Source organism: Juglans microcarpa x Juglans regia, chromosome 3D (genome assembly GCF_004785595.1).
Source record: "Juglans microcarpa x Juglans regia isolate MS1-56 chromosome 3D, Jm3101_v1.0, whole genome shotgun sequence".
NCBI classification, from domain to species: domain Eukaryota; kingdom Viridiplantae; phylum Streptophyta; class Magnoliopsida; order Fagales; family Juglandaceae; genus Juglans; species Juglans microcarpa x Juglans regia.
In genome coordinates this window covers 38,413,286-38,423,122 of record NC_054598.1, presented here as the reverse complement: position 1 = coordinate 38,423,122, position 9,837 = coordinate 38,413,286, and the positions used below count along the sequence as shown (strand labels likewise).

The 9,837-nt window shown below is 37.2% G+C and overlaps 1 protein-coding gene and 1 pseudogene across 1 annotated transcript in view; one reads left to right on the top strand and one right to left on the bottom strand.

Moving 5' to 3' along the window:
- LOC121255310 (LEAF RUST 10 DISEASE-RESISTANCE LOCUS RECEPTOR-LIKE PROTEIN KINASE-like 1.2) overlaps positions 1–9,837 on the bottom strand; it is a 42,464-nt gene that overhangs the window by 20,091 nt on the left and 12,536 nt on the right. The gene's annotated exons all lie outside the window — the stretch shown is intronic.
- The window catches only part of LOC121254644, a 36,565-nt pseudogene that overhangs the window by 25,385 nt on the left and 1,343 nt on the right, over positions 1–9,837 (top strand).

Below are 9,837 nucleotides of genomic sequence, written 5' to 3'. Positions count from 1 at the left end.
AAACAATATATCATAAATTTTCTACAAACTTTGGCATTTGGCAATGATATTATGTCTCCAAAGACTTTGTGATTCATAAACTTTTTGTGTCTGAAAATAAAATAAATTATATGTTATTCTTTTAAATAAGAATCAAAGCAGTGCCAACCTTCTTTTTCATTTTTTTATACCCCAATATATATATACACGCTACGTAGAAATCTGGTAGATGTAAATAATTGCAAGTAGTAGACCGCATAATCAATGTCCCATTGAAGACGGGCTCAACCACTATATAGAAGACAAGCCCCTTGATATTGAAAAGACATCGTCATGAAAATAAAATTAAACAAATAAAAATTGATTTTCCACGAATTCAACAACCTTACAAATTCCTAACATTTTACCAAAAACTCTAACATTGTTTGAATTGATGAAGTATTTCAATTCAACACATATTATCTCATATAATCATTATAATATTTTTAAATTTTTATATAAAATATAATAAATAATTTAATTTTTTTAAATTTTAAAATAAAAATAATATTCTAATAATATTTTATTCAATTTTTAATTTTTATCTCATTTCAACTCAATTCACTATTTAAACCTCCATGCATGAAATCTATGGTTAGTAGAAAACATGCTCATTACTGTTGCTGATTTTTCTAGTCATAATTGGCATGATCTTCTTTAAGCCCACAACCTGCTAAGTCAATGCACGACTTGGAAATTAAGCACCTTTACGTATAGACGTTGATATTAACGTCCCATAGAAGATGGGGTCGACCACTATGAATATATTGTCTCCCGATACGGCCTGGCCGACAGAAGATGAATCGCGGTGATTGAGTCAAATAAAATAAAATTAAAATTAAGCAAATAAAAATTGATTTTCCACGAATTCAATTTGTTCACATGCACATGCAACATATAAATTTCTAACATTTTACCAAAAAATTTAGCCTTGTTTGAATTGATAAAATATTTTAATTCAATATATATTATTTCATCTAATCATTATAATATTTTTAAATTTTTACATAAAATATAATAAATAAATCAATTTTTTAAATTTTAAAATAAAAATATTATTTTAAAAATATTATTCTTAATTTTTAATTTTTATCTCATATCATCTCATCTTAACTCACTAAACCACCATGTATTACTGTTGCTGATTTTTCTAGTCATTGGCATGATCTTCTTCACGCTCACAAACTGCAATAAATATATAAGTCAATGCACGACTCGGAAATTAAGCACTTTTACTTATGTTGATAGGAACGTCCATAGAAGATGGGGTCGACCACAATAAATATATGGTCTCCCGATACGGCCCGGCCGAAAGCTCTTAGACATTAATATGGGGCCGGCCTTGACATTAATATGACAGCGCTATTCCAACAGACCTCACACGCATTGCATTATCCCAATACTATTAATTTTTCCCAACACTTCATCAATATTAATTGTATTCACGGTACGTAATTGGATAGGAATCGAGAATAATGCAGAAATCGGGATTTATTTTATAAGTTCAATACAGTTCTATTTATATCGGATTCAACTTTCAATAATTATTTTGAGATCATTGATCAGAAAATTATAAAGTACTGTTTATTTCCGTTTCCGAAAAAATAAATATTAGCATCATTGCTAAAAATATATAAATAAATCGGCCAAGTTTAACTCGATAGTAAACTTAAGTTGTGTTTGAATAAAATTAGATCATCCATTACTCCTTATAAAGTCTAACCACGTATAAATTCAATTGGTTTACACATCCTTATATTAAATCCCATCAGTTTCTATGGGATTTCCTAAATATCGATAGGTCATAGAAAACATACTTTAGTACTATTGGTGCTGATTTTTCAAGTCAATGGACATGATCATCTTTATGTCCACCGCCTGCTTAATTAATCTGTGCATAACATTTCAAATTTAATAACTTGACCATCAACGTCATGATTTTTCTTCATTTTAGTTTAGATCGACAATCTCAATCCACATTATTGGCGGAGGTCCTCTCGATCGTGGAGCATGGAATATCTTTTTACTTTTGTTAATGAAAAAAAAAATTGTTTCAAAGCAGTCGTAATCTTCTTTTTCTATACAATATATATACAATAATGCAGAAATTTGATTGATGTAATTGCAAGTGGTAGACATATTGTAATAATCAGAGTTGTAGATATTGTAGTAATCGGGATATATTTTATACGTTTTCATTTAAATAAGAATTAAAGTAGTGTCAATCTTTTTTTCATTTTTTTCTATCTGTAGAATTCTGGCTGGTGTAATTAATTGCAAGTAATAGACCGCATAATTAATGTCCCATTAAAGACGGGCTCGACCATTATATAGAAGACGGAACCTTGATATTGAAAAGACCGCATCAAGAAAATAAAATTAAACAAATAAAAATTATTTTTCCACGAGTTCAATTTGTTTACACAACTTTATAAATTCCTAACATTTTCCCAAATAAGATATTGATGGTTAGTAGAAAACATGCTCATTAGTATTGGTACTGATTTTTCTAGTCATTGCCATCTTCTTCACGGCCACGACCTGTTAAGTCAATGCACGACTTGATCTCACCACTTTTATTCATTTTGGTTTAGATAATTCCAATCCACATGATCATTGGTCAACTCACATTTATAAATCATCCCGTGGACACATTTATAGAAATTTTTAATTTTTATCTCATATTATCTCAATTTATTATTCAAATCTCCATGTATAATATCTATGATTAGTAGGTCAAAACATGCTCATTACTGTTGCTGATGATCATCTTCACACTCACAACCTGCTAAGTCAATGCATGACTTGGAAATTAAGCATCTTTTCGTATAGACGTTGATATGAACGTCCCATAGAAGATGGCCTGGGTCGACCACTATAATTAATATATTGTCTCCCGATACGGCCTGGCCGAAAGCTCCTTGACATTAATATGATAGCGCTATTCCAACAGACTTCACACGCATTGCATTATTAAAATCATGTACCACCAGTACTATTAATTACCCAACACTTCATGATCAACATTAATTGTATTCACGGTACGTAATTGGATAGGCATATATAGCAAATAAGTTTATTAGACAAGAATCGGGATTTATTTTATAAGTTCAATACAGTTGATCTATTTATAATATCGGATTCAACTTTTAATAATTATTTTGAGATCATTGATCAGTAAATTATAAAGTACTGTTTATTTCTGTTTCTGAAAAAATGAATATTAGCATCAATATTACTAAAAATATTTAAATAAATCGTCCAGGTGTAAGAAAATGAATCGTGCACCGATGCAGCTCATGTAGTAAAAATTGTACGTGCCCATTGCTAATTCATTGATAAATAATATACAAATTAGCATAAAAATAGTAAAATGAACCTTATTAAAATCTTTTTTTTTATATAATAAATTGTATTTTTTAAACAAAATTTGTACATTTTTAACCTGCACATCTAATTTTCCATTTGATTTATTCGAATTTTAGTTGGGTACGTACATTGAATTAATTAAGCTGTGCTCACAGATGAAAAATATATGGAGTCAGTGCAAATATATGCATGTAGGCCTAAATCATGCAATATTACAGAAAGCTCACCATAATTAAACCATAATTAGGAGAGTCTCACAAGGTTCATACCCTCACCCACAAGGAATCATGATAAGCGTTTTTGTCTGCATTTGTATTTAGACTTCTAATTGTAGGTCCTCTCGTTCGTGGTGGATGGAATATCTTTTTATTTTTTACTAATAAAAAAATAATTCTTTAGTAGTCGCAATCTTCTTTTTCTATACAACATATACGCAATAATGCAAAAATTTAATTGATGTAATTGCAAGTGATAAATATATTATAGTAATCGGGATATATTTTATACGTTTTCATTTAAATAAAAACCAAAGCAATGCCAGTCTCTTTTTCATTTTTTTTTCTATCTGTAAAAATCTGGCAGATGTAATTAATTGCAAGCGGTAGACTGCATATGTCCCATTGAAGACGGGCTTGACCACTATATAAAAGACGGGCACATTGATATTGAAAAGACCGTGTCAAGAAAATAAAATTAAATAAATAAAAATTGATTTTTCACCAATTCAATTTGTTTAGGCAACCTTATAAATTCCTAACATTTTCCCAAATAAGATATGGATGGTTCGTAGAAAACATGCTTTGCTGATTTTTCTAGTCATTGGCTTCTTCTTCACGCCCACAGCCTTGTAAATTCCTGTTAAGTCCTCAATGCCGGCCACAACTTGCTAAGTCAATGCACGACTTGGAAATTAAGCACTTTTACATATGAACGTCCCATAGAAGATGGCCTGGGTCGACCACTATAATTAATATATTGTCTCCCGATGGCCGATACGGCCTAGCCGAAAGCTCCTAGACATTAATATGGGGCCGACCTTGACATTAATATGACAGCGCTATTCCAACAGACCTCACACGCATTGCATTATTAAAATCATGTACTATTAATTTTACCCAACACTTCATCAATATTAATTGTATTCACTGTACGTAATTTGCCAATAGACATATATAGCAAATTAGTTTATTAGACAGGAATTGGGATTTATTTTATAAGTTCAATACAGTCCTATTTATAATATCAGATTAATCAACTTTCAATAATTAATTTGAGTTCATTAACCAGGAAATTATAAAAAATACTGTTTATTTCTGTTTCTGAAAAAATGAATATCAGCATCATTGCTAAAAATATATAAATAAATCGGCCAGGTTTAAGAAAATGAATCGTGCACCCATGCAGCTCATGTAGTGAAAATTGTACGTGTCCATTGCTAATTGATAAATAACATACAAATTAGCGTAAAGATATATTAATTAAGCAGCGCTCACAGATGAAAAATATATGGAGATCAGTCAGTTGCAAATATATGCATGTAGGCCTAAATCATGCAATATTACAGAAAGCTCACCATAATTAAACCATAATTAGGAGAGTCTCACAAGGTTCATACACTCACCCACAAGAAATCATAGTTTGATTATATAAATATTCTCATTTCCTTCTTTTAAAAAATCATATTTTCTTTTTCTTTTTCTATTATTCTTGTTTTCATATTTTTCATATTTAATTTTTTTAAAGAAAAATAAATCACTTTTTAGCGATCATATTTTTAAAAAAAATATATATATATATATATTGTACTTTCCTAATTGGACAAAGTGGAGACAAGAATAGAGGTGCTTGGAGCGGAATGAAAGACAAGACTATTACAAATAATTTTAATGGAAGAATACATATTTTTAAAGTTTTTATTTTATTATTCTTTGCTCAATATGGTATAAAGAAGAATACCACTGTTGTTGGAAGAATTCTAAACTCAAATCTTATTGATGTACAAGGTAAGTATTTTATATATGAATTTTGAGCATTCTATCTATGGAAGGTAGTAACGTAAATCTACTGCATTTACAAGGAAATAATTGCAGAAAATTAAAGCATTACAATCAAATCTGAAACTGATGCTAGAATCATGTGCGCACAGATCTTGCTAATTGACTCTGAGCTGTTTGTGAGTTGTCTTCCTTAATATGGTAAACATATAAAACTCTATTTAAAAACTAAGGTTGGCGTCTATCAAAATTAGGTTTAATCCAAAAAATATTAATAAGACCATTTAAATAATTGAAAGAGACAAGGACAACTATATGGGTCTCCGGCCCCTTAACTTTAATACACTTATTTGGAAAGTGTTAAGTAACTAAGCCCATTAATTGTTTTGTATAAGGAGTAGTGAAGCCCATTATTGGGGGTTGGGCTTTGAGAGTGAGAGAGAAGATGCTTTGAGGTTTTCCATGCTCTTTTGGTGGGTGGTCTTATTCTCTGTGCCATGAGCCATATTGATGTGGGTTTAGGGTAGTGATGGGCATCATCAATTACTAAGGTACGACCATGATCATAACTCATCTCTCCAGCTTGTCCAAATTAAAATCAAAGAATAGTTTGCATATAAATATCTTGAAAAAGAAAAGGATAAGGTTATAGTTTGTTCAATTTTACGGATGTGTACAAAAAGCTCTCTATCTTTTAGAAATTGACATCTATAGAAAGGAATTTTTTTTGCCAAATATAAATATATGTGTGTACGAGTTAGAGATATATATTTCCCTATAAATTTGTACAGTTTGAAGTATTAGATTTGGTAATTAAAAGTAAACAAAACTAAAATTAGAACTAAACTTAAAAATCGAATTATTTGAGTACCATGGCAGAATAGATCTTAATAGAAAACTAAAATTCCTATACCAAAGCCTTTAAGATCTCTGTGTTTACCAACTATCTTCCATTCCAAATATCAAGACCTAAACATAAATGTTACTTAGAATGAAAGAATCGGTCATTTGTGAGTGCATACCAATGCACTCACAAATTTGGGATATATGGCATTGCACTATCAAAAGAGGTGATGTGGGAAGAGGAAAAAATAGATCTTGTTGATGTTGGGTTTCACAGCCTAGGCAGCTCCGCCCTGCTAAGCTCGGTTTGGATCCTGTTGAGATAGAGAAGGGGGGACTCGGGACGCCACGGTACCTTCGATGCCTAAGTCAATTGTTGGGAGAGGGTGGCAAAGCGATTGTAGGAGAAAAAATATTCAATCAGAGAGAGCCCCCAAAAGGGTGTGTGGGAGTATTTATATACCTAGCCAATGTGATCTTCTGACGTAGGGACTCGAGAAAGTGTCGTCTGTATCTGTCAATCGGGTCTTGGGGATGTCGTCCACATCCCCTCCTATTGCGTATCGTGTCAGGCTTTCGTCAGGTGGTAGGGCGCCATGCCTGATCGTGGCAGCCACTGACACCTAAGTCCAGGCCATGTTGTGCTTGGCCTTGTCTTCCATTTAATGGCATGACCATGGTCAGGCAGACTCGCCATCAGTAATCGAGTGTAGGGGTTGTCCATGACACCCTGCTTCTGACTTGTTGAGGCTTTTGTCTGCACTGCTTTCAGCGCTTTGGTGTCAGGGTCCTTCCTGACACCTCGATTTGGCCCTGGTGCCTTGATCATGAGTGGTCAGGAGCAATCCATACTTCTGACTGGACCCCACGATCAAGGCCAATTTTCTATATTTTCAGGCTATGGGCCTTCTATGTTAGCCTGGCCCTCTTTGGTCTAGTCTCCACCCATGTTACTCAAGCGACTTGGGCTAAACTCATTCAATTCAGCTTAGGTCTAGGGGATTACTCTCCTCATAGTATCTCGCGAATTCCTAACATATTTGTAGGGTCGGAATTGAAAAGAAAAAGAAAAGTTATGGTTCTCTCATACCTGTAACCATTCTTCTACCGTATTAAAGTCTTGGCGGCATAACAGTTGCTTCCCGTCCACGCTGGAGTCAGGGTGGAAGTGTGGCGTCCATGTGCGTGTCTCCCAGCTGTTTGATTTCCTGGGAGTGTATCAGCGGTTTGGAGCACCCAAAACGACCTTGTGACGTTTTGGCTGCCCTATACAGATTTTTTTTTTGGGGGGGGGGGGGGGGTCTCCCACTTTTCTACTCAAAGCTGTCCCACCGGAGAATTTTCCGCCCGTGTATAGTGCCCGAGATTGGGCCGTGTCAACCACGCACACAACTGGTAGTAGTTGGTGCCATCACGTCACCTTGTACGTTTCCCGAGAACTGTCACATCCTTTCGATTTATGACCCATGGTCGCTTCGTTGCCTGTCAAATACCATCCGTTACCCACTTCCCTATTTAAGCCCTCGTCCCCCTTCGTTCCCCCCATTTCTGCCCCTGCACACCTGAAACTCTCTTGTTCCTTCTTTTTCAAGCTTTCCTCAATGCCTCTTTCCCTTCTCTACTCCAACATCCTCTTTGCGCGTTTTGCCATGGCCGCACCTAGTGAATCTGAAGGTCGTATCCTATCCTTTGTTGGGCAGAATTGGGAGTCAATCATGACTGTCGACAACCTTCGTGCATGGCGAAGGTCGTAGACCATTCCTCCAAAGGTGGTCATGGAGAGCCCCGACCGCTACGTTCCTGCCGTGGATACAGATGGGATGGCGGCGCGGGTAGCCTCTTCCCTTTTATGTTCTTCAACAGGTTATGACTGCCATTTTCCCCCCCCATCCGGGAAATCCATGATTTTCTGAAGCTAGCCTTTACATATCTCCATCCCAACGCTTAGCGAATCATGGTAGCGAGTTGCATTAACTTTCAGCAAGTGTTAGGCAATTGTCTAGAAGAGTATCCCAACTTGACTACTCAGGATTCTTGTCAGTCTATCGGATCTAGCGTCTCGAAGGCTGCATGTGCAGTTCCAAAATCGGGCCGCCGAGAAGCATTTCGTCACTCTGGAGATGTGCTTCTCTTCCATCAAGGAGTGGCAACGACACTTCTTATTTGTTTTTGGCTTTGGTTGGGAGTATGCCAAGGGGAAGAAAATTCGTCAGGAATTTCCTGTCTAGGCCAATGTACCGCGAAGGAAGTGCCTCTCGATCAAACTGTTCGAGTGAGAGGAGCTCAGGGTTGCAACCTTATTGTCTTGGGTTGCGGCCCACCCCGTTGAGTCTGAGACTGGCGCATTGTTGGCAGAGCCCAACATCAAGCGGCATCTGCTCCTTTCCGACCTATCATTTGTGCTTGGTCAGGAGTTTCCGTCTGTTCCCCATTCTTCCCCAAGAAGGATGCCTCATTTTTCCCCTCCAGCGACTGATGATCGGGGCAAACAACGTCGGACCGGCAATAGCGAAGCTGGGGTCGCTTCCGAGTCGGGGATTGGGGGTATTCAACCTCGCCGCTCTAGCTCTTCCCGCTTTGTTGCACCGAGCTCCTCTCGTGGGGCTCCGGCCAGTTCATCCTGTTGGGCCTCGACGGGATCCCTATTTAGTGAGTGCTGCTTCTCGGTCGGCTCTGTCGGGCGTCCCTCGCAATACCTCTGGCAGCTCCCTTTGCTCGATCCTGACAGGGCTCGTCTAGCTCTTCTTGTCAGGTCCCAGTCACTGACACACCTTACCCTTCATTTGCGTAGCCTGTGGTCCCGCCGCCACTAGCTGCTTTTGGTGATGATGATGATGAGGAGGAGGACCTCACCCTCAACGCCACCTTTCTCAATGCCTTTATGAATCTCGCTCATCGCGGGGTCTTCCCGGCAGTCGAGTCCCTGCCTTCTTTTGAAGATACTCTTGTCGAAAAGGAAGCTTCTCAGGCCAAGCCCTCGGCCAGGGGGTGGCTCCTCCATCTCCCCCAACATCTTCGATCCTTGCTCACCACGTGGAGACTGAGCCAGGGTCCCCCCCAAGTACCGAAGCGCAGCGACAATTGGGTGTCCATTCCTTCGCCCGTGATGGGGCACTCTCCTGAGCCCGACGTCGAGTCTTACTTGGTCTCGGACGACCAAGTGCCATAAGCTCTCTACCAGGACCAAGGGTTGTTTCTCAAGTAGACTGAACGCCCATAGTTGTGGAGGTGACCTCCTCCTCCACGTCCGTTGTTCACACTGTGTACATGACCCCAGAGGTGCGAACCGCCCTAGGAGGTTCGAAGGATCTCTTGATGGGGAAGTTCATTCATGGCGAGCCGGAGTCTGGTGGCTTGGGCCACAGGTTGGATGAGTCTGGCATCACGTGAAATAGACATATGTTTCGCGACATAGCATAACGTGAAACAGATAGAAATTTTGTAATATAGCATAACATGTAACAGATAAACATTACGTGACAGAATATAATATGAAATATTACATGACAGAATATATTGTGTAACAAACAATTATTTCATGACAAAATATAATATGTAACAGGCATACATTTAGCAATGTGACATAGCATGACATATAAGATAACATAAGTTA